The 25,554-nt window shown below is 45.2% G+C and overlaps 1 long non-coding RNA gene across 1 annotated transcript in view; it reads right to left on the minus strand.

Annotated features, from left to right (window-relative positions):
• Positions 1-25,226, minus strand: part of LOC148110813 (uncharacterized) — a 107,985-nt gene extending 82,759 nt beyond the window's left edge. Inside the window, exons 1-2 of the long non-coding RNA XR_015726567.1 lie at positions 25,096-25,226; positions 23,049-23,159 (exon numbers count right to left, since the gene is read on the minus strand). This is a non-coding gene — a long non-coding RNA (uncharacterized LOC148110813). The remainder of the gene's footprint in view (positions 1-23,048; positions 23,160-25,095) is intronic.
• Positions 25,227-25,554: the final 328 nt, after the last annotated feature.

Here is a 25,554-nt window from a genome sequence, read left to right on the forward strand (position 1 = left end):
ACTTCCTCCTGCCTGCACACTCATCTGGGAAATTTTATAGTAGAAAGCAAGAAAAAAATGTGGCATCCAAGCTAAGTTTCTCATGAGTAAATACATGCCACGTGGCAAAGGAAAGGTCAAGGAGAAAAGAGAAGGGAAAAGGTACAGACAGCCTTTCATCTTACCAGGGGGAACAGCACTCCAAGATGTGGCGTACTGGGTCTTAAGTGGAGCCCCATGCCTGGAAATTCCTGCATCATGGCTACAAGCTCTCGGCCCTGCACACAGAGCAAGGAGCCCATGTTCTTCTGGTCCTGCAGGTTGGCCGCCATATTATGAGACTTCGAGTCTGCCTTTCGAATCTGAGTCTCAGTGTTTTTTTCTATAAAATGGAAATAAGGATCCTTTGGCCCAGCATACCTTAGTGGACATAAGATTCAGGAAATAATAGATGAGAGAACTGAAGAGGTTCTGTGGATCTGGGAAGCAAGAAATTATGTTTGAACCAGGGTCTGAGCCAATATGGAAGTTCTCAGCAGGGAAACAAAGTTCAGGTCATGGAAATGGATAAAGGAGCAAGAAGAGTAAGTCCCGGGGACACAATGGTTCAAGAGTGGGCAGAGGAAAAGTAGCCAGAAATGAAGACCAGACAGGAAGTGCTGAGAAGTAGTGGAACCATAAAGAGCTGAATAAAGGTGATTTAAGAAAATAACCATTTGTGTCAAGCAGATTTCTTATGAGGTTAAGCTTTGTTCTTCTTACCTCCTATGTATCCCCAAAAGCACAGTGGGGATCAAGCCGAGCACAGAAAATGACTACTAGAGAAGAGAATACATGTGACATTTGTTGTACGACTGGGGAGAACTGTAGGGCGAGGCCATTTCTCCCTGGTGGTTTACTGTGCAACACTGGACATCTAACACAGCTTCTCTGGGCTGGCCTCAGCCAGTATTTATCCAAATCCTTAGTGACTTGGATTCAGAAGGTATGGCTATAAATCCAGCTACTCCTGGGCAACTGACTCCAAAGGGAAAGGTGAGCGGCCAGTGAGGGTGGGACATAGTGCCACCAAAGTGTCAGGATCTCCTCACCCCAAAACCTAGTCTGCCTTAGAACAGGATGCGGATCTCAAAGTTCTTTGCAAAGGAACCACACTTGCCACTTGAAAATCTTTTCTTACAACCACACCCAAAATAAATTCGCTTCCACAGCAAATATTTATGGAAAACCTCCACGTGCAATTGGGCTGGGCCCTGAGAGGTTGAAAGAAGACGAGATCTAGAAGACCACTAAGGCAGTGAAACATGAGGCCCCGCCCTCCACGTAGCGGGGAAGGCAGACTCTTACCCAGTGACCGCTAGCCAGACTGTGCTAAGTGTCATCACAGAAATATAAACAAAATGCAATAGGAACCCAAGTGCTAGTCATTAATTCTGCACCAGCAAGATCCAGGAAGGCTTTAGAGAGGAGGTACCATCTGAACGAAGTCCTGATGCTGAAATGGATTCTGATATTCAGAGAAGATGAGGTGTATTCCAAGCTGAGTGAACATGGCAGGCAAAGTTTTGGCAACAGGAAAGGTTTTCTGCTTTAAGGAATAAGTTAGTGGTTCAGGACCTCCGTCTGTATTCACTGTCAAGTCAAGAAAGGTTTTTGAGCAAGGATGTGGTAGGATTGGTTCTGCTCTTTACACAGAGCTTTCTGGCCAGAATGAGGAGAGAGAATGGAAGGGTAGAGGACTGAGGGAGGAGACTCCTTGGAAAGCTCTTAGCAAAGGCCAGAAGAGGAACCACCAATATCCTAAAGAATAAAGGAGCATTGAAATAGAAAATATCGAATGTTGTTTCAAGGTTTTCCAGCATGTGCCAATAAAGAACTCAGAAGTTATGGGACTGGGAAACTAAAGTGATGATAAAATTATTTTTAGACAAGTTGTACCTGTCACAGATAAATGACTTAGCAAGAGACAAGTCAGGTACCTGTGTGGGAGATGACAGCAATGCAACCCTATAGAGGTTAGGTTCTGAAGGCCACACTCAAGGTCAATGTTGAGCAGAGGCAAAATGACCCCTGCAAGTCCCTCAGGGAGAAGTAACATCTGAAACTGAGATACAATCGCGCTGTTAGTCCAGTAGGACCAAGAATTGTTCCAGAGTGGAGGGGCCATTGGGCCACCAAGAGAAGTAGCAGGCTTGCATTCTGGGGTCTGTTATAAGAGAAACACTAGAAGCCCATTTCCCATTACCAGCTCGCTCAGAAGAATGGTGGCCAGAACCAACTGCATGAGCTAAATTGTTGCCTGTTGACCATGCAGTTGATGCTATCTTGAGTTAGACATCATGGACCTCTTTGTGCAGTGAACTGACTTCAAGCACTGGCTGTGAAATGCCCATGCAGAGAAAAGGAATCAAGAAGTACTGAGGGCTGGGGACAGCACACTGGGAAGTGCTAAGGGCTGACTGAAGGAATGTGGTCAAAGGAGGAAGAGCCAAAGAAGAATCAAAGAAGGAGAACGAGGGGGTATTAAGAGTAGTGGAAGTCAAGGAATGACAAGGAAGAGGAGGACATCAAGAAAGAGAGGGCCTTCGAATGCTAAATTCCATTAAGAGAAGGGAGCTTCAAAGTCCTCTGATGAGTTCGAGACTGGAGTGTTATCAAACATGTTAAAAATAGAAAGCCTCCATGAAGGATAAAAATGGAAGCCAAGTTATAAAGATGGGGGAGGGGCGCCTGGGTGGCACAGTGGTTGAGCGTCTGCCTTCGGCTCAGGGCGTGATCCTGGCGTTGTGGGATCGAGCCCCACATCAGGCTCCTCTGCTGTGGGCCTGCTTCTTCCTCTCCCACTCCTCCTGCTTGTGTTCCCTCTCTCGCTGGCTGTCTCTATCTCTGTCAAGTAAATAAATAAAATCTTGAAGAAAAAAAAAATAAAAATAAAGATGGGGGGGTTAAGATAGGTGGGGGGTTAAGAAATGAAGGCATTGAGTTACATTCTTCCAAAATTTGACCATAGAAGGAAGGAGAAAAATTGAGGAATTCTGAGGCAGAAGCAGGGATAAGGAAACACTTTGAAGGGCATGGTCTGGTTTATAAGAAAATCCCCCGTTATTAACACTTACTGAACATTTACTGCGTGCATTGATGTCGTTAAACTTAGTTACCCCTTGAGACAAATACTATTATCCTTCAGAAGAAACTGAGGGGATGACAGTAAAGAGGTCAAGCAAATATCCCCAAATCCCACAAATGTTAAGGGGTAGAGACAGGATTGCAAATAACCAGTCTGACCCTGGGGCCCCACTTACTCTCCTGTGTAAAGTAGTTGGAGTCTGCCGATGTCACATGTCAAAGACCAAGCATTGGGCTTTGTTCAGAAGCTTCCTATAGTCTGCCCCATTCATTCCCAGGACTTTGAACATTGCTTTCACTCATTCCTAGGATTTCACACATTGCATCTATGTAGAATTACAGTGCTAATCCTTGTAAGTGACACGTGGATCAATATCCCTGTTCTTCTGCTTGGACACCACTGAGAGTCTTCTAGAATGCCCATGCTACTATGTCCTCACTTCTCCCTCCCATGCCGAATACTAGGACTGCATGCAGAGTCAGCTCCCTGGCACCCAAACTCACAGCAGGTGAAAAGCCAAGAAGTAAAATGAGGAAGGGGTGAAAAGAAGTCCCCTCAACTATGCCAGAGATGAGCTGAGGGGCTACAGGAGGCAAGGGGTGCAGTTAGGGGTACCTATCTGAAGCATTTCCCTGGTCTATGGCATGATGCGAAATTACCAATCAGAACTGAGAAACACAGGTGATGTTGGATAAGAAACCTGTGCCAAAGAGTGTAGAAGAAGTCAGAGCCCCACCGTTGTGGCCTTACCACCCAATCAACACATTTTTTATTGAGCAAGTGCTCTTGATCTTGACCATGCCAGGCAATGGGACCACATGGTTCTGTCGGAGAGGCTGTGCTAAGACGTGTGAACAACTGAGAACGATAGTGTGGTAGGAGGGCTGTGCTTCAAAGGAGAGGGACTCACTGAGGGCCGAAATGGCCATGGTTATGGTCAAGGTGGGGCACGGCTCTACAGCAAGCTGATCTAGGGGAAGGCTGAGGGTACATGTCATTCTGGGGGGGGGGGGCTGGGAACATGCCAGGGGGACAGCGCAGGAACCTCCGGATGGAGTTGGTAAGAAGATAGCTTCACCAGAGTGGTGTATGAATGAATTCTGGGGAGAAGTAGTTGATCAAGTGGAACTAAAAAGGAGATGACTTCGGGGTACAGCTTTAGAACAAGAGGTAACCCCGAAGGTGGTGGAACGGGTGGTGTGTCAGGGTGTTTTGTGCCACAGGCAGTGGATAAGAAAGACGATCCGGAGCGACTGCATAGAACAGGGCAAGATGGGGCCAGCACGGAGCACATTAGGGAAGTGCAGTGATATTATCTACTGTCCGATCTGGTCTAACCAGTAATACACTGACCTCTCGGGTTGCAGTTTACAAAATACTTTCATAGGCATTTTCTTACTGAATGTATGCACCAATCTTTTTAACCCCATTTTTTTTCCCAAAGAAAGAGAAAATCAGAAGATGCATGACTTTCCCAAGATCCTTCAGCCAAGGACTGGCTAAACAGCCTTCTGACCTCAGGTTCCCTCTCAAATGTCCTCCAGTGGCTTTCTTGACCTCGGACCTGTGAGAACACAAGAGTTAGTCCCCAAGGGCTCTCATACTCTCTCACGTCTGGGTGATGTCAGCTGTTTAGGTTACAGTCTTTTATTTACGTACCCTACACTCAAACACACAAAGCAGCACATAAAGCAAAGATGATTCATCAGTCCATACAGGCAAAATGACGTCCCCTTACTTCAAATCCGGGCTGTGCCAGTGTGAGTGATTTGGAGAGGACCCGGAATCACCACACCAGGGTCTGGGGCTCTGTATGCTTTTCCGTAGAGACAGAAGCTCTCAGCACAAGGGAATGGACTGGCTCACAGAGCCTACTGACTGCACCCTCCTCTGGGTGACTCAGACATGAGATAGGGTCTAGCCAGAGCATCTAATTACACAGGCCAGGTCAGGCTCTGGAATCAAAGCCCCGCTCACTGCCAGGCTACTGGCCTCCAAGGTGTCAGAGAAGACAGCCGCAGGCAAGGGGCAGGGGACCCACGTTGGAACCGACTTCAGCAGTCCTTGGTCCCAGGCAAGCCTGCTCTACAGACTGGGAAAGGTAATAAAGGGCTTTAATAGAGGTTTTATTATGGGCTGGGAGGCAAAACTTGGTTATCCGACTGGCAACCTGTGCTGAGAAACAAGCAGGTTTCTTTCATGTGGCAACTCTGACATGCTGAGATCATGCCGAGGAGCGGGGAGGCAGGGCTCTGAATTTCTGCAACTCAGCACAGCCTTTGTGGGAGATGCCCAGGCAGCTCCGAGCCGGGGCTGCTGCGCCAGGCCTGCAGGCGGGCTGCGCAGGGGATGAGGAGGAGGGCTCGGCCGAGGGCCCCAGGCCAGCCCATGGAGAAGCCCGCACCTCCCCTCATCGTGCAGAGGGACGAGCTCTGCTGGCAGGGCCCAGGGCCCAGGACCTCCCCAGCTGTGTATTTATTTTCTTTTCTTAAAAGAAAAAGTCCACTAGTTCAGAAGCAGCTGCCAGTCACGTGGGAGACTCTTTACAAGTGAAGACTGTGGCTTCATACTACAAAGACCAGGCTTCTGATAATCAGCCTGCTTTAGAGATGAATTCATTCAAATATCTGGAGGAAGGTGAAACGTATTATCTTGTTGCGGTGAACTAACCTAACCTAAAGTTTACCATTTTAGCCATTCTTAAGTGGGCAGCCCAGTGGTCTTAAGTACATTCACACCGAAGCGAGATTTTTAAGAAAGAACCATTCGATGTCCAGCATGGGGTAGAATGATTCTGAGGGGAAAAATCTGTCGTCGCTGACGCACATTTGAGAGAACTCTGCGTCAGCACTCTACTCCAGTGGGTAGAGTTGTTTCCCACGGTGGAGCAAGATAACAGTTCTGAAACGGCTGTACCTGTGTCCCGGGGCTGAACAAAGACGTAAATGCATGTCAGATACGAGCAGCCAGGTTTCTCACTGCTGGTGTGGGAGGTTATAGGTAAGGAAAGCGATGAACCACGTGGTCCTGGGTTAGCCAGAGATAGCCAGATGGACTCCTGCTTAGCTCGATATAGACACTGATGGGTCCATATGAAAACTAGATATGTAGTAGCATACACATACGTATTTTCTTGATCTGAAAGGCCTTCTTAAGAGGGTCTAGAAGCAATGACATTCTGCTAGCAACAAGCATACCCAACACCCAGATCTTGGTTGCTAATTCCATTATACAACAAAAGGAACCAGGGCTCTTGATTCTAGAGCTGGGGCAGGGAAAAGACAAGATGAGCCTGGAGCCTCCTTATAGGGCCAGAAAATAAGGGAGTGCTCAAAGAACGAAACAACAGGAATATGTCAAAAAGAAGTAGGAACCAACAGAATTCCAGTGGCTAAAACTGAAACAATCTGAGCAACAAAACAAGCAACATAGTATTAGATTATATAACCCGAAGTAGCAAGTAAATACACATGCATCCATACTGACACAAATAAACACTGGCATAAGTAAATAGTAGAGAATAGGTAAGTTTCCCAAGCAGAAGAGTACCGAGTAATTTATGTAGATACTACCCTCTTAAGGAGTGGAGTGAAACCCTCTACCTCTTAGATGTAGGGTAATCGTAGAGTCTTGCTTACAAAGAGTACAGTATGCAGAGAAATGAAAAAGTAATTTTGCAGTGGGAAAACCTGACCAACACTATCTGAGCCAGATAACCAACGTCAACATCACCGGTGACAAGTTGATAGTAGGGCTCTTGTTGCAGTATATTGAGAATGGCCCTGCAGCTGTGTAGACTTCCTCTCAAAAACCCATAACCCCAGTCCGAACATGACAAAAATAGGAGCCACACTCAAACCGTGGGCCATTCTGCAAAGCATCTGAGCTATATGTATGCCTCAACATTGTCAAGGTCATCACAAACAAGGAAAGTCTGAAAAACTGCCCCAGCCAAGAAAAGCCTAAGGAGACATGACTAAATGTCACGTGTTATTCCGAATGGGAGCCTGGAACCGAAAAAACGACATTAGGAAACACAAATAAAATCCGAATAAAGAGTGGAGTTTGGTTAATAATAATGTTTCAGGGGCGCCTGGGTGGCACAGCGGTTAAGCGTCTGCCTTCGGCTCAGGGCGTGATCCCGGCGTTCTGGGATCGAGCCCCACATCAGGCTCCTCTGCTATGAGCCTGCTTCTTCCTCTCCCACTCCCCCTGCTTGTGTTCCCTCTCTCGCTGGCTGTCTCTATCTCTGTCAAATAAATAAATAAAAATCTTAAAAATAATAATAATAATAATAATAATAATGTTTCAGGGGCGCCTGGGTGCCTCAGTTGGTGAAGCGTCTGACTCAGGTCCTGGTCAGGTCATGACTTCATGGGTCATAAGATTGAGCCCTGCGTCAGGCTCTGTACTCAGCTGGGAGACTACTTGGAAATTCTCTCCCTCTGCCCCTCCCCCAATTTGCAAGCACATGCTCTCATTCTCTCTCTCTAAAATAAATATATAAATCTTTAAAATATTAACGTTTCAATATTGATTCATTAGTTGCAGCAACTGTGCCATCACCACGCAAAATATCAACAATAGGGGAAACTGTGTGATATATGAGAGCTCTCCATACCATCTTGTGACTTTTCTGTATGTCTAAAACTATACTTAAAATAGGAAGTTTATTTAAAAAGACATATAATGCATACAGACATTAATTGATTTGATTTCTTAGGCATCTAATACGAGCCGGAGATCATCCTGGTCTCAAAAAGCAAAATATCCCAATACAGCACCATACAAGGCAAAGGAAGACGAACAAACAGCAGAGCTGCAAAGCAAACGCTCTGCTGATTCAAGAAGTAATCACAGCCATTGAAAAAGGATGAGTGCCTGTTTACTCCCTCTTGAGCCCCCACGCTCCAGCCTCTCTAGTGAGGCAAACAATTCCTTCATCATCTCTGTCCCCGGGTCTGTGTTAAAATGAATGAGACCCTGTCTCTGTAGGGCATGCGGTGGCATCAGTAATGCCTTACCCCAGGCTCTAGATCAACACAAGTGCCGCCCTACGTGCCCAAGAGCAGAGAAGGCATTCTGAAGAGTCCCTACATCTCAAATATGGTGCTTGGGGTCACCTTTCAGAGTCTGAGGCTCCGTGCTGGCCAGTTTCAGAAGATGAGGGACCCTTGATGCCATGTTTAAAGATCTGAGTCCCTGGATGAGCCACATGGTTTCATCCCATCCTGCCATTTATGCCTTCCACACATACTGAACCCCTGCACAGCTGCCAGGCTGGCGTAACGGCCCACGCTCAGGCTCTCCGCTCAGACTTCCTGAGTGCAAATGTGGCCCTACCACCTACAAGGCACATGATCTCAGGGGGCAACATCCATCCAAGCCACAGATTCCTCAGGTAAGATGAAGAAATGATTGAACGTACCTAAGAGAGCTGAAGAGATTAAATGAACACACAAAGGGCTTAGCAAAGTAAGTGGCAATGAGAATTAGCTGTTCTCGGTATCAGGGGATGCGGATACGAAAGTACACAAAGCTGATACAGTTGCTCGTGTCATTGGAAAATGAAATCTAGTAGATTCCATCCAGTGGCCACAGGTTATTCCCCTCACCCAACCTCCTTCAGGCGATGGGAGGAGATTGGCAGAGAAAATATGATTTGACTGTGGAATAACATTGTTCATGAATAATTTGGGTCATGCGTCAAGTGCGTCCTTACACAGCATATTCTTTCCCCACCAATATCAGAATCATGTATTATGACAAAGGGATGCCTGTAAAATATTTTCATGATAATGCTTAACTAAATCATTACGTCCCCAATAGCTAAATCGTGGAAGGAGCCGAGATGCCCTTCAACAGATGACTGGATTAAGAAGATGTGGTCCATATATACAATGGAATATTACTCAGCAATCAGAAAGAACGAGTTCTCAACATTTGCTACAACATGGACGGCACTGGAGGAAATAATACTAAGTGAAATAAGTCAAGCAGAGAAAGACAACTATCATATGATTTCTCTCATCTATGGAACATAAGAACTAGGAAGATCGGTAGGGGAAGAAAGGGATAAAGAAAGGGGGGTAATCAGAAGGGGGAATGAAACATGAGAGACAATGGACTCAGAAACAAACTGCGGGCTTCAGAGGGGAGGGGGTGGGGGAATGGGATAGGCTGGTGATGGGTAGTAAGGAGGGCACGTATTGCATGGTGCACCAGGTGTTATACGCAACTAATGAATCATCGAACTTTACATCAAAAACCAGGGATGTACTGTACGGTGACTAACATAATACAATAAAAAAATATTATTATAAGAAAAAAAAAACTAAATCATTACAGGTTACATTTAATAAAGTAACATCGTTTCTGCACTATATTGATAATTTAAAAGGGTTCATGATGGAATACTAGAAACCAGGCCTATCATTAAAAAGTTCAATATGCATTTCCACTTCATATATATGCTCTTGAACAAAATACTACCCCTTATAGTAGTTAAAGGTCCCTTTCAGTTTGGCCCCCAATTGACAGAAAGAATATCCTTTGATTTCCAGCTCTAGCTAGCAAATTGAGTCTCCTGCTGTCCCACTTCACCCAACCTACCCCCAGGGGAAAAAAAAAAAACAAAAAAAACAAAAAACCACTTTGCTCAAAGAGTAGCCCATTCTATCTAAAGTTTGATTTTCTCCACCGCTGGGGGGTGGGGGCTTCAGTGAGCCTCCGCCCACCACTATGTACCTGGAGACCTCTCCTCACCTCTGTGCAGGGCAACATAACTGCAGGAGCATCCTTCCCACCAGTTTGTCCCCATGCTGATGGCGACAATTTAGTACTCGGCTAGGCAGTAGCTTCTTGTTAATTAGACTAGATCCCTACAAAACAAAAACTGTACAATTCACTGAGCTTCCGGTCCTGTAACAACTTGTTAATTTCTCCAAGGATGCAGACCATCCCTTCTGCATCCTGTGCATAGCACTTCGGAATGTAACAAAGAAAGAACTTTCATCTGTCTTTTTCCTATTAGCTATGAACACTACTGTCTAGTGCATAGGGAATTCTTCATAAATATGAATGAGGTGGTTGTTTCTTTGAATGAATCTCCTCTATTGCATTGCTTGGCTATTTCTATTTCACAAATAATTACGTGGTGCTTACCATGTAGTCAACACTGTCCTCTGTGCTTTTACATATATTCACTCATTTAATCCTCAGGATAATACTGTGAGGCAAATACTATTATTATATCCTTTTTACAGACAAGGAATGTGAGGCACAGAAAAGTTATATAACTGGCTTAAGGTCACTCACTAAGTGGCAGAGCTGGAAGGGGAACCCAGGAGATCTAGGTTTAGAATGCCCGCTCCCAACCCTATGCTATAACTAACTTCTATATTAGTCCACCCTCCTCCTGGCCACAGGGGATGGGCCCTGGCTTGGGCATGGTCAGTCAGAGGACCACATCTCCCTAATTAAAGTTACAGTCTGGGATGTGGACATGTGGCTCAAGCCAGGGCAGAGAGAGTCCGCCCACCCCTGCCCCCCTCCTTCCCACCCAGGGTTCTGCCATTTGAAGCTGGTGGAGAAGGTGTTTACCTTTGGAGGCATGGAACAGGAGAGACATGAATCCTGGAAGCATGGAAGGAGGAGAAACCTATCTCTTAGAGGATAAAATAAAGCCCAAGGTTGCAAAAGTGGTGTGGAGATGTGAGCAGAAATGAAGGGGGAGAAGACGCCTCGTTTAAACCTTTGGATCTAGGTGTGACTGAAACCCCTCCCACCCATGGGCTTTCTGTTACTCCTCCCAGTATGCAACCTCCTTTTTAAAAAACTTAAGCTACTAGAGTTGGGTTTATATTACTTTCAAATAAAACCACCATTCATTTGTTGGGGGGACGGATGATTTAATGAAAAATAAATGACTAAAAGACCCTGATTAATAGAAGTCAGCCATCTGTTAAATAAAGAGCAGTTGTGTCATACGCTGTGACAAGCATGGGCGTTCTAGCCCTGGACTCAAGAGCCCCCGCCCTCACAGGGAGGGAAGACAGACGGTTAAACAATGAACTGCAATGGGCCCGCAGGCTCCATCCGGAGCTGAAATCACCCCAGGGCGGCCGCAGGGCAGTGTGGAAGGGCCTAGGATGAAGTGAGGGAGAGCAGCAGAGCAGGCAAGGCCACATCAGAAATTCAGTCTCGGGGCGCCTGGGTGGCACAGTCCTTAAGCGTCTGCCTTTGGCTCAGGGCGTGATCCCGGCGTTCCAGGATCGAGCCCCATGTCAGGCTCCTCCACTAGGAGCCTGCTTCTTCCTCTCCCACTCCCCCTGCTTGTGTTCCCTCTCTCGCTGGCTGTCTCTCTCTAATAAATAAATAAATAAATAAATAAATAAATAAATAAATAAATCTTTAAAAAAAAAAAAAAAGAAATTCAGTCTCACCCTGAGATCAGCGGCAGGGGTGAAAGGGAGGGAGGGGTGTGGGCACTGGGAGGTTTTAATGGGGATGACATGTTCAGATTTGTGCTCCCAACAACTCTGCTTGAGGCGGGGAGAACATATGGTCTCAGGGGAAAAAGTAACGGTGGCCTGGCCTAAGGTCACAGCGGAGGGGGCTAGAAATATCTGGGAAGTGTTGAATTTGGGGTCCCAGCAGCCCAGGGTAGCAAAGCCAGAAGAGAAATTAGAGATTTCTAGGGGTCTGGAGAGCTGTTTCCTTTATCCACAGAGGCCATCGAAGGCGCCAAGGAGCACCCCTCTTGCAGGGGTCAGCACACATTTGGGCAAATCCAAGGCACTCGTGAAGGAAATAGTCCTTAAGATGAATGCAGAAAGCAAATAAAAATTGGAAATAGAGATTTTTCTTTCCTGGTCCCAGTGGTTTGGGAGATGTAAAAGCCACAGCTGATTTGTCTGTCCCTCTTCCTCACTAGCATCAATGAATTTAGTGCCTCATTTTCCCCAATAGACCTGCCCTCATCAGTCTATCTGCTCATTGGCCTTGACCTCCAATTCAGGATTTTGACATTATGGTAAGAGAGGTCAGCCAGACACAAAAGGACGAGTAGCGTATAATTCCACTTCTAGAAGGCACCTGGAGCAGTCAAATTCAGAGACAGAAAGTAGGGTGCTGGTTGCCAGGGGCTGCGGGAAGGGAGGGATGGCGAGTTATTGTTTGATGGGCTTAAAGTTTTAGGCTGCAATCCCATACAAAGCCCTGGAGATAGACAGATAGACGGTGGTGACGGCTGCACCGTGGGGAGGTGCTTAATTAACGCTGCAGAACCACACGCTGAAAAGTAGCCAGAATGATAAATTTTATGTTACGTATATCTTCCCACAATAAAAATAAATTTAAAAAAATACTGGAACCGAGTGCATGTTTATTCCAAGAAGCTCTCTTATTTCCTTCTATTTTCCCACGTCCTTCTCCTTAGAGCTATCCTGACCACAGGGACCTGATTATATCCTTATTTTATAAATGGACACACATCCTTATTTTATAAGTGTTGATTAAGGACCTGCTGTTGGCATTTCCTCATTTATTCCTAACAACCACCCAGCGTGGTAATGATATTGGCCCCACTTAACAGATGAGCAATCCAAGCTTCAGAGATTTCCACTGAAGACTGCAAAGCTTGTGCTGGATAAAGTAGAAAAGAAATTTCTTATTAAAGAAACTGATTCAGAACTCATTTCTTCATCTGAGGACTATAAAATTCATTTTGAGAGCCTTAAACCCGTTACACCTAAATCATTTAAGAACCCCGTAGCTGCACGGGGGATTTCTTATGGGTAGTCCTTCATTCAGCATCTTGCTTCCACATCCGTCTGTTCTCTCTTGTAGGAAAAGACCAGAATAAATCACTCTTCACACACACTAGCCCAACTCGCCAAACCCCAGCCAAGACTGTTCTGGAATATCCCAACCCATTCCCATAGGACCGTTACAAAGAAATGGAGCTAATTGTTCCAAATGGAATGCACATCAGAAGGGTTAAGTGAATTCTTTTTCATTTTTCTAAGGGTTCCATAATTAAAAGAGGGACGGTTGTCTCCATGAATATGATTATGTTGAGTGCCCACCTTCCTACACAGAACCCCACAACGCTCAGGCAGCAGCTACCCAGGGGTACAGTGACCCACTTTCCCCTATCCGAAGGCTATTCATTTGTTCTTTCTTGAGATAGGAGAAGTCTTGGAGAGTGTCCCATTCCATCTTTGCTTTTCCTGCCCTTCCTGCTCTCCTGATGTCACTTCAGTCCTCACCCTACAACCACACAGCACAACCTGACAGGCCACCAGGACTCCCTTCCCTCCACGATCACTCCAGCCTGCTGGGTGCGGGGCCAGGAGGGAGCGGGGCTGCCGGAGGTCTGCAGGGCGCGCTGGCACTCCCAGGGTGAGCCCTGGAGGCAGACAATCCCTGGAGACCTGCCAGAGTGACTCCCCAGACAGCCCGAGAACCGGCTGCCAAGGAGTTTCTCCTTAATCTGCAGCACCACCTTTTGAGAAGACGCTGTATTGGGGGATAATGTGGGGCGAGACGGAGGCTGGGAATCGGAGCTGCTAACTCGTAGGGTGGATGGCGATGTGTGCTTCTGGCTTGGAGCAGGACTGCCTACTGATTCTAAATCTCATTCTATTTATTTATTTGTTGGTTTGTTGGTTTGTTTGTTTGTTTGTTTATAAAGATTTATTTATTTGAGAGAGAGAGCATGAGCAGGGGGAGGGACAGAGGGAGAGAGAGAATCCCAAGCAGGCTCCACGCCCAGCATGAAGCCCAACACAGGGCTCAACCCCACAACCCTGAGATCATGACCAAGAGTCGACCGCTTAACTGACCGAGCCACCCAGGTGACCCCTACATTCTTTTTAAAAGTTCCTGTCTTCATGATCAAGCTTGCCTAGATTGGAGAATAAATCCCAGGCTAGCTCTTGAACCGAACTAGATGTTATTCTTTTCAAAGACTTTTGTGTAGGAAAGCCAACCAGACAGAAGGAGAACTATGTCTAATTTTTAAGTGAGGAAATGAGAGGAAAGACAGAAAAACGGTGTGATTGAAATTAACACTACAATGCGGTGCACACAGCCGGCGGGTCAGCAACCTGGTTCCGATGACTGTAGAAATGGTCACTTGACCTGCATAGGCCAGGCCACTCAGCCTCCCCTGCAGAGACCGCCTGCCCAGGTTGTTCACTGAAACACCAAAAGACATTTGCTTTCTGCTGCATGATCTGGTTTGGCAGTTTACCTCCATGCCTCTGAGTTAAAAGTGACTTGTTCCTTCTCTTTGCACCAAGTGGCCATTCTCCCTCTTGTTCTCAGTGCTAGACGGTCACTGCCCCACCACTGGATCTATTCTCTGTCCTTCTGCCCCGCGCTGTCCCCTCAGCAGGCTGGGCCTTGAAGATGCCGCTTCCAGCTGGCGTGTTTTGGATTCAGCCAGTGGAAGGTGCTGGTAGGAGATCAGAGGGCAGCAGGAAGAAAGATCAGGGACATCCTTCCCCACTCCCTCCCTGCCTCAGCTTGGTTCTGGGGTTCTGACTGCACCCCTCCCCTCCTCAGCTTCCACCAAGGAGCCCTCCTTCCTGAGCTGTCTCTCACAGGATTCCGGTGACACCACACCCCACGCCTTGTCCCCTCCACCCCACAGATGGTGGCAGCTTCCTGCTGACACGCCTCTCTGGGGGCCTCAACATTCCTGGTCGACCCTTGAACAGCTGGTCCTCACTTTCTAAAGCAGTACTTACATTAGAGTCGCCATTGGAGCCACCTCTGTGGTAAGTCCTGTGTCCTGCCTGCACCCTGCCTGCTCAGGTCACACTCAGCTCCTTGCTGTGACACAGATATGGCCTCAGGGTCCCTCCACATACTTTTCCATTTCCCTGTAACACTCGATTCCCAGATTCCCGCTTTGCCCACCTCCTCACCTCAGGGCACATATCCTGACCACCCCCTATAAAATGGCAACCTCCCCTCGTCCCCTTGCACCTGTCCCTCTGTCTCCCTTAACCCTCCTCTGATTTTCTTCATAATGCTTTTTGTCATTTGATGTATCATATAGTGATCAATGTGTTGTTGCTGTGGGTTTTTTCTTTCTCTTCCCCAGCCGGAGTGGAACTCATTTAAAGTTCATTGCTAACCTTAAACAGTGCCAGGAATACGGTAGGTATTCCATAAACATTTCTCGAATGAATAAATGCATTGTGTAGACACTGCTTGACTCCCCATCATAACTTCAGGCTGTGAACTCTGCGTGCAGCTTTTCCCCACGAAGCCCTATACACCATCTCAGGGAATAATTACTGAGGAGTCGAAGCTGCTTGAAATTGTACTCAGTGATACTGGATGCAGCATAAAGAGAAATCAAGTCAGAAAAGGAAAGTAATTCCCAAATTCCAACGACCAGCAGGATTTGGAATCTAGACCTAAGCTCCAGAACTAGACGTTGAGGTGCAGGAGTGAGTCGAAGAGCCAAACTCAGAATGGATGGCTTCATGAGGCAGGTCAGGGTTGGGTGGGACTGGGACGGAAAGGACAAGAGGAGGAAGTGCTTAGACAAAGGGGCCATGTGGCACGGCCAAAGGTTTCCAAGGTGTCCTTGGAAAATGAAGAAGAAAATGCAAAGTCCTGTATCTTTTTGTCTTGGGCTTCCTCTTCATGAAAATTTCCAACTTCCCTTATGTCACCTAGACAACACCTACGAGCCCTTCATCTTCTGAAGCAGGAGTGATGGGGCTTTGCGCCTTCTCCTTCCCAAGGGTCTAAAAAACATTGAAGGGGCAAAAGTGGGCATCTCGAAATAAAGCTCTGTTGGCCCCAAGAGAAACATCAAGATTTCACGGATCAGAATCCAGCCCACCTCGAGAAAACACCATGGAATAACTCAGAGCCTGTGAGACCTGGACTCTTGGGCCCACAGGATCTGATCACACCCACGCTGTGTCCCCTATACACTCCTCACCACTCCCCGCTGCGCAGAGCCCCACTAGACTCCTGACGGTTCTTGGCCTTTGCTCCTTTTAGCTATTTTCACAGCAGAGTAGCTTCCCCTCATCGTAGCCTCAACTTGCATTTCCCTACTGACGAACGATGTTGAACATCTTTTCATGTGTGTATTTGCCATCTGTGCACCTCCTTTGATGATGTGTCTACTCAAATTGTTTGCTCATTTTTAATTTTACTGACTTTTGAGAGTTCTTCACATATTCTGTGTACAAGTCCTTTATCAGAAAGGTAAGCTGCAATTTCTTTCTCCCAGTCCCTGGCTGAACTTTTCATTCTCTTAACCAAAGTCTTTGAAAGAGCGGAGGTCCTAAATTTCTATGAAGTCTAATTTACCCGTTGCCTCTTTTGTGGACCATGCTTTGGTAACATAGCGAAGAAATCCTCACCTAACCCAAAATCACCAAGGTTTTCCTTTTCCTCCTATGTTCTGGAACATTTTCTGTTATCTACTTAACTCCATTGTGATCACAGAACATACTTTGTATGATTTTGAGTCTTTTAAGTCTGTTAAGGTTTGTCTTATAACCCAGGTTATGGTTTATCTTGATGAAAGTTCTGTGTGTTCGTAGAAAGAATGTGTATCCTGCCACTATTAGGTGGCATGTGTGAAAGACAATAATGTCCAGTCGGCTGATGGTGTCGTCCGGTTCTACAAATTTGCCGATTTTCTGCATATTCATTCTATCGATTGCTGAGAGAGGACTTCTAAAGTCTCCAACTGTAATTGGGAAATTGCCCACTTCTCTTTCCAATTCTATCTGTATTTTAGCGCTCTGTGGTTAGAGGCAAAACATTTAGAATTGGTAGGTCTTCCTTGTGAATTGACTCTTTAATCGTTATATATTGTATAATGTCTCTCTCTGTTAAGTTTTTTTTTTCTGTAAGTTTTTTTTCTGTGATGTCTACTTTGTCTCAATTTAGTACAGCCATTCCAGCACCCATCCTTTTACTTTTAACCGACACCAATCATTTGAAGGGAATTTTTTATAATTATTGATACACTTGGATTCAGATTTACCATTTTGTTCTTTGTTCTATTTGTCCTCTCTGGGTTTTGTTTCTCTATTTCTCCTTCTCTGCTTTCTTTGAGTTTATTTGAACATTTTTTAGTATTCCATTGTAACCTATCCACTGTATTTTTTACTGTATCTCTTTTTATAGGTTTTTTGGTGGTCGCTCTTGAAATGACAATATACACACTCAACTTTCCCAATCTAGTTTGGTTCAATATTTTACCACTTTAAGTGGAATGTAGAAACTACCAGTTGGCCCCTTCACTGACCCCTTATGTCATAGTCATCTTAGGTTAAACACTGAAAATTCTGTCAGACAACATTGTATTTTGTCGTCGTTGTTTTTAACCATCAAACAGACTTTAAAGAACTCACTGGAGAAAGGTAGTCTATTAAATTTACTGAGTTATTTATTATCTCTGTTACTCTTTCTTGACTCTTGATGTTCCCAGTTTCCTCCTAGCATAACTTCCTTTGTGCCTGCAGATTTCCTCTAGCAATTCCCTTAGATCAGGTCCTGCTGGTAATAGGCTCTTTTCTCTTCCCTTCATTGGAGAATTTTTGTTTTGCCCTCATACCTGAAAATATTTTTGCCAGACATAGAATTCTAGATGAAGAGTTCCCTTCTTTCAGCACATGAAAAATGTTGTTCTGATTTCTTCCGGCTCCCTGGTTTTTGATGAGAAACCAGAGAAATCTGGTTACTAGAATCAGGTTTTCCTTCAAGGAATGCATCATTTCTCCCTGGCTGCTTTCAAGATTTTTCTGTCTTTTGCTTTCAACAGTTTAATTGGGATGTACCCACATGTGGCTTGCTTTGGATTTATCTGAGGTTTGAGGTTCACTGAGCTTGTTGAACCTGTAGGTTTCTGACTTTCATCAAATTTGGAAAGTTTTCAGACAATTTCTTCTCGGCCTTATGCTTTTTCTTCTTTCCTTCTGGTTCCCTGATGACATGAATATCTGATGTTTTTGTTATTGTCCCACACGTCCTTGAGGACTGCCTGTTTTTTTTTTTAAATCTTTTCTGTCTGTGTCCTGATTACATAATTTCTATTGATTTATCTTCATGTTCTGACTTGCCTCCATCATCTCTGTTCTACTAACAAACCCATCTAGTGAGGTTTTATTTTTATCTCTGGGTTAACACACTTTCTTTCTTTCTTTTCCTAAGTTTCCTCTTCTATTTCTTTGGGGAGAATTTCTATCTTTTCACTCATTTCAGAAGTGTTCTCCCCTACTTGTTAGAGTGTTTTTTAATCACTGCTTTACAATTTTTGTCCATGTTAGTGAGACATTGACTTCTGTTGATTATCTTTCTCTGTATGGGTCAAGATTTTTCTGGTTCTTTGTGTGCCAAGTAATTTTGGATTGTATCCTAGACATATTGAGCACCATTTTCTGAGATTCTGGGTTGTGTTTAAATCCTACAAAGAATGCACTTAGGCCACAAGTTCTAATTAGCCTTATAAGGATTATGGTTCCAGTATCATCAGTTCAGCTTTCAACACCTTTGTAGTACTATTTGAATTTGTCTCACGGGTATACTACCCAGTGGCCAGTCTGGGATTTGGATAGTGGTATATCGCATTGTTCAGTTCTCAAAATCTATATGTGCTCTTTAGGGTCAAGTCTACAACATGAGCAGCCCAGAGGGTTAGACCAGAAGTCCATGAACCAAGTTAAGGGGTTTCCCTACAGTTTCAGGTACCTGCAGGCTCCCATTGCTGCTGCTATCATGGGATTGCTTGAGCTGGGACAGAAGAAATGAAGAAAAGACCAAAAGAAAAGGAAAACAAGGGACATCGACACTCTCTCTGAATATTAGGAGTTTTCCTTCCTACTTAAGCCAGAATTCAAGGACTTCCCCTGGACATTTTTGTCTGCATCGTCCTGCCTGCTTGAAGATTTTGGGCTGATTGAAGTCAGGGAAATACCAGAGTGGAGGAGAAATAATAAACTCACTCCCAGTTCAGGGAAAAAATTCTAACCTTTTCCCCCAATCCATATGATACTGTTTACTTTTCAGAGTCCTCAAATAGTTGCTCCATGCATTTTATACAGGCTTTGGATTCACTGGGAGACACAGGCTGGAATGTGCTTACTCCGATTTACCCAAAAGCAGAATCTTCTTCTGTAACGTTTTCAAATGGAAGCGATACACGTGATTTTTAATTTTTCCCCACATTTTTCTAATTAAAAAAAATTAAAATAATAATAAGAAGACAAAATGACCAAAACAGTTGCTTAACCTGGATTTGTCCTTCAGAGGGCTGGGGAGTTTTACTGTCTCTGTCCTCACATAGCGTGACTCAGGATTATTGGATAAGGACTCCAGATAACCTTTATGGGGAACTTCAAGGATCTAACAAACATTGCAGTCACTTCTGGGCTCTGTGAGTTTTTCCTGGTTGAATAAAGCATGGTGATCATGCACCTGGGCTCCAGTCTTCAAGAGTCATGGCCATCCTGCCCTTGCGACACCAAAAGCAACCTCAATAGGATCCTAATGGTGCCATTGCATCTGAGTGATTAGGTAGGAGTTATGTTTCCTCTTCCAGAAGGGAACTGTAACAACTGTGGAGTACTTCTATGTGCAGACACTGTACCAGATACTCCTCACACTTTATTTACTTTCGTCCTACCACAACCAGAAAGGTAGGTATTATTAGCAACATTTATTGAGAAACCTAAGGCTCAGTAAGATTAAGGCACTTGCCAGGTTCCCAGAGCTACTAAGTGGTGAGACCCAATTCGAATCTTATTCCAGTGTCTTTATTCTTCCCACACATTATGTGCCCCTTGAGGGGAGCATTAATGTTTGATTATTTTCTGTAAATCCAAGGCTTTTCACCCAGGAGGGCTCCATAACTGAATTCATTAATTTAATAACCAACAGTGGCCTCTATCTTGTTGGGTTCTTTTCTTTTTCTGCCTGTCGATTTCCATGAGTTTCCCTTGTTCCCTACTCTGTCCTCCAAAGGGACCCTGAACTCCTCAACATTCTGGCATGCAACATCTGGTCACTTAAAAACACTGAAATGACCAACTAGATTTCTCAGTTCCTGTTCGGATGCAGAGCGTGGTGGAGACACGGTGAGCCCTATCTATTCCTTCCTCTATGTCTTCCCGCCACAGCCAGTGCTGGGCTCTGCATACAACGAGCATCCCATAATATTTCCAGTTGTTCCAGTCTTTGGCCAGACATTTCTTGTTGTTTCTCTGTTCCTGAGTGCCTGCTCTTTTGTCCCACCTTCCCTACCTGCCCTGGAGAACCTGCAGTCCACTCTCTAGGTTTCTATAAAAGGGATTCTTCTATTTGGTGAGAGATTGGATGATGTGACCTCTGAGGTTGCTTCCGTGCTAACATTACGTGCCCTTGTGATTCCAGGAAGGTAGCACTGCTGACTGCTGGCCCTTGGGAAGAACAAAGGGACATGTGGCAAAGCTCCTGTTCTGTGCTCCAGGAAACACCAAGGGATATGTCTTCTTTGACCTATGAGCCATCCGACCTTTGTAACATACCCTAAAAAGTAGCTCTCAGACTTTAAGATGATTAAGAATTATTTGAAGTGCGTGACAAAATGCTGATTCCCTTGCCCAGCTAACAGATTCTGAATCAATAAGGGTGCTAGGGCATAGCTTCGACAGTTTTCACAAGTGCTCACAGGCAGTTCTGATGCAGGTGGACCACAGCCTACCTTAAGAAATTGTGCACTAAAGAAAAAGTACTAGTGAGATGCCTTGTTTAGCACTTGGCATAAAGGGGCTGATGGTAGTTAATTCTGGACAAAATTATTTTTTGCCTAAATGCAGAAACAGACTGTCCATAACAATAACGACAATAGCTAAGACTTGCTGGGGGCTGATTCTGAGCCAGCAACAATGCTACATTGTCCATTTCATCCTCAAAACTCATCTGGACAAGGACTACTATCCAAATTTTTAAAAGGACAGAACTGGAATCGGGGGTGAAGGCAGTTCACAGCCAGTACATGGCCAAGACTGGATTTGAACATGGGTTTGTGGGACCCCAAAGACAATGGTCATTCTACACCACCACCCTTCCTCCCTTCCTAGTAATTATCTTGGGGGGAAGGAAGAATGATTATTGTGCATTAGCTCTGCATGATATTAGCCTACCTCCCTTAAACTTAGAAAGAAATATGGTCATCATAAAGGAAAACACCAGACAATGAGCCCAAGGGAAGTTGTGGACTCTTCCACTTAAAGTCTTTAAAGCATAAAGAACTCGATTGTTTAGCTTCATTCTTCCTGAAGGCAGAGAAATGGAAAAGATGACCTCCCCCCCCCACCGCAAGCCTTTTCAGGCCAAGAAGTCCATTAAATCTTGCCCTCCACGAAATACCTGTCTTCGTGCTAAAGGACTCGCTGTAGGCAGCTTTGCCGGCCCGTAGATGCAAACATCTGGACAGCAGGTGCTTGATTTTGTAGGTGCCAGAGGACACACAGCTGAGCTGCACAGCTGAGGGGACAGGGGAGGAAATGTCGTGCGTTGATGTAGCACCTTTCAACTCTCCCCAAGCCCCCTTCAACAGGGAAGTGATGGGGGTGGGAGGTGACCGGAGGGCCAGCAGCTGTGGAACGCTGCACAGGGGAGCATTTAAGACTAGGACAGGAAGTGAAACACAGAAGGGCAGTCAGTCTCGGGGAGGGTCTGAGGGAAGTGGAGGGGAATGGACCTGACTCTTCCTGCCTGACGCCGCTCTGGGGAGGGCCTGCTTAAGCTCAGAGACCAAGGACTCTACTTCTAGTTCTCCGAGGGGAGGCCAAAGTAGGACGAGGAAAGAGCTTTTTTGTTTGTTTTCATTAAAAACAAAAAGATTGGGTGCAGGGGTGGCTCAGTTGGTTAAGCATCTGCCTTCCGCTCGGGTCATGATTCTGATCCCCGGGTCCTGGGATCGAGCCCAGGCATCGGTGTGTCCAGACTCCCAGCTCAGCGGGGAGTGTGCTTCTCCCTCTCCCTCTGCTGCTATCCCCTCCCCCACCTGCTCATACTTCTGTCATTCACTCCCTCTCTCAAATAAATACATTAAATTAAACAACACACACACACACACACACACACACACACACACAGACACACACACACACAAACCCAAAAACGAGTCACACAGACAGCATGTGCTTGCTCCGCATTCCTGCCCCTCCCTGGAACTGGGTGTGGAACTCAGAGAGCCCACTAGCTCACAGGTGCAAGGGGCATCCGTTGTCATTTTCTTTCAAACCATTTGTACCTCATCCCAGGTCTCTTACCTACCAGGAGGGGCAAAACAAAACAAAACAAAACAAATTCACTTCCATTCTCCTAAGAGACTTCTCCCCAAAACGGTGGCAATGTTGGAAAGAGCCCTCTGGCCAAGGGTAATGGATCTACCTGGTACCTGCTAGGATGCCCTTGTGCCAGCCTGTAGAGTCCAGTCCCTTCGGGTCCAGTGCCATTGGGCCCCAAGGCCAGCCTCCCTAGGTCCCCCACACCACCATCCCCTCCAAAACCTCCTCATCAGGTACCACCAGGACCCCCCCCAACCCACTCTGGGGTTACCCACTCTCTGCCATGCCACTCCCGAGATATTTGCCTCCTTCCTTTTTCCCTCCCACTCTAGAACACCAAGAAAATAGGCTGGTCGCTTCAGACATATACAAAGACAGAGAGAGACTTTGATTTCAATGTAACGTCTACATTCCATCCTGCAAGAAAAGCACTATTTAATAAAATATAAAACATATATAGCCTCTTTATGTGCGAAGTGCATAGGCAATAAAGCACGAAGTTCTAAGCACTTTACACATGCTGTGCATTTAAGTCTCACAAAAATGTTATGAGGTAGGTCCTACGGTTATCCCATTTTACGGACAAGGAAAGTGAGGCACAAAGAGACGGAGTAACTTACCCGAGGTCACACAGCTAGGCAGTGGCAGAACTGGTATTTGAACCCAGGTCATCTGTTTCTAGAGTCTGTGGTCCGTGATATAAGCCCTACCCACAAACTACTTCCTTGAACCTAGAGGAGGGAAAAACAGATTAAAGCACACACAAATGAACATTTCAAAGGTTTTTCCCCACACGACGATAAGTACATTTTCCTAGGCATCGCTAGATATTTTCCCAAGACCACCATGATACTGTAGAAGCTTATCTCTGTTCAAAAGCCACCAGCAAAGAAAAGAACAAAAAACAAAACAAACAAACAAAAAAAAACAAAAAAAGAAAGAAAGAAAGAAAAAGAAAAAAAGAAAAAGGAAAATCATTTCCGCTTCAAAAATTTAACCTGAACTAGATCAGATTTCAAACTACAAGTAACTAATTTACTTTGAGGAGCAGGGTTAAAAGTTTAAACCATCAAAAACAGACTTAAATACAGAGAACAAACAGTTGGCTGCCAGAGGAGAGGGCGGTCCGGGCATGAGTGAAAAAGACAAAGGGAAGGAGGGGTTAAACCATCAGTAAAAACGGCAGTTGAGTTCAATTTGGGGGGAAAAAAAAGTAAATTGCATTTCTAAAAATCTGAGTTGAGTGATGGTTTTACCTGGTACATATGTTCTCTATCAACTAGTAAAGTGCAAATGTGTCCTTAAAAAAAATAAATAAATACTTCTCCAGCTGGGAGTAGGGGTCCACAAAAATTGCACGTAGAACCATCAGATAGCTACATAGTTTCGGTAATAAAAAGTAAATCTTGTTTCTATATCACCATCCCTGATCTCCCGCCTATGTTCCCTTCTCATATTTCTTGGCCCTTCGAAGGCAACATGGCACAATCCAAATCCTTTACTCTTCCCCTAAAACTACCCCCACTCCTATATTCTCTACCTTCATGGCAACATTTTTTTCAGTCTTCCAAGCCTAAGACCCAAAAGTCAGCCTGTTTGGGGTGCCTAGGTGGCACAGTTGATTAAGCTTCTGACTCTTGGTCTTGACTCAGGTCGCGATCTGATATCGAGGCCCATGTCAGGCTCTGTGCTCAGCACGGCATCTGATTAAGTTTTTCTCTCCCTCTGCCCTCCCCTCCCTCTCTCTCTCAAAAAAATAAATCAATCTTAGAAAGAAGAAAAAAAAAGTGAGCTTGTTTGTCTCTTTCAGCTCAGCTCCTGGCATCAAATTAGTCTCCAAGAACTTTTCACCCTTCTTTGTAAATATCTTTCAATTTCATTCCTTCCAGATCCTCAGTTCCATTGTAGCAAGTTCAGGTCCTCAATATTCTTACCTAGGCTTTTCCGCACAGCCTAAGCTGGTCTCCTGGACGCCTTCCTCTTCTTTATCAAATCACCACCCTTTCCCACTGTTACTAGTCATCTTATGACTAAGCCATTCCTCCCGGGGTTCCCCCAAGTACTTATCAATACCATAAATCATAATCACCGTGCTCATAATAGCTGGAATAAGTGGACAGAGTAAGCTCAAGTGCCCTAGTTGTCTCTCAAGGTCCACACAACATGGTCAAGCCCACCCTTCCAATTTCACTTCCTGCCCCCCGAACACCACAGCCGCTGTGTTACAACCCTCAGACAACCACAGTTCATATAAAATACCTCATTCTTTTCCTTGCTCCGTGTTTTTGCACGTGCATTTTCCTCTCCCTGGTATTAACGTCTACCCCTTTCTTTGCCCAAACCACTCCTACGTGTCTTTAAAGAATCAGCTACAAGGCCACCTCCCCAATGACACATCCCCCACTGACCTAAGCAAGTTTAGCACCTTGTGTAGAATCCCTCCAAAAAAGTTGCATTGAAACATACAGAAACCAATGAAATCAAGTCAGATGTCTTCTGACTCCAGGCTATGAGTTCCTGTGTATTCCTGGGAACTCAAAGACTGCCTAGTGCACAGGAGGCAACTCAGAATTCCTTTACTGAATCAGAGATGCAACATTTTATCAAACCTCATTTTTCTGCACTGGAAGTGAACAGGGAGTATGTTCAGGGGACAGAATGCCTGACCTTGAACCCCGGCTTCACTTGCCGGTTTTCTCATCTTGTGCAAAGTATTTAACCTCTTCATGCCTCGGTTTCCCCATCTTCAAAACGGGATACTGGTGGCACAGACTTCCAGGGGTTGTAGTGAGCATGAAGTGAGTTTCACACACAGAAGGCACTGAGAAGAAAGTACGGCAAAGATCACACACCCAATAAACAATGGTTACTATTATCAGCTTTCTAAAGATTGCTTAGGGGACTTTATTAGTAAGACCTTTTTCATATATACCCCTTTTTTTCAATGGTTTGGAGTTTAAAACCAAGCAATACTAAGCACAGCTTTTTAACTCATTATATTCCACTTATCAGTGTTTCCAAACAGAGGTAGAGAGCATTTCTGCATGGAACCTTTCATGCTAGCTTCTTTCTGGGACTTGCCTGACATGGGGAGCAGATACCATGTTTATACCCTGCCTCTTTCTT

Source organism: Ursus americanus, chromosome 1 (assembly GCF_024610735.1).
Source record: "Ursus americanus isolate L20-20 chromosome 1, mUrsAme1.1.p, whole genome shotgun sequence".
NCBI classification, from domain to species: Eukaryota; Metazoa; Chordata; class Mammalia; order Carnivora; family Ursidae; genus Ursus; species Ursus americanus.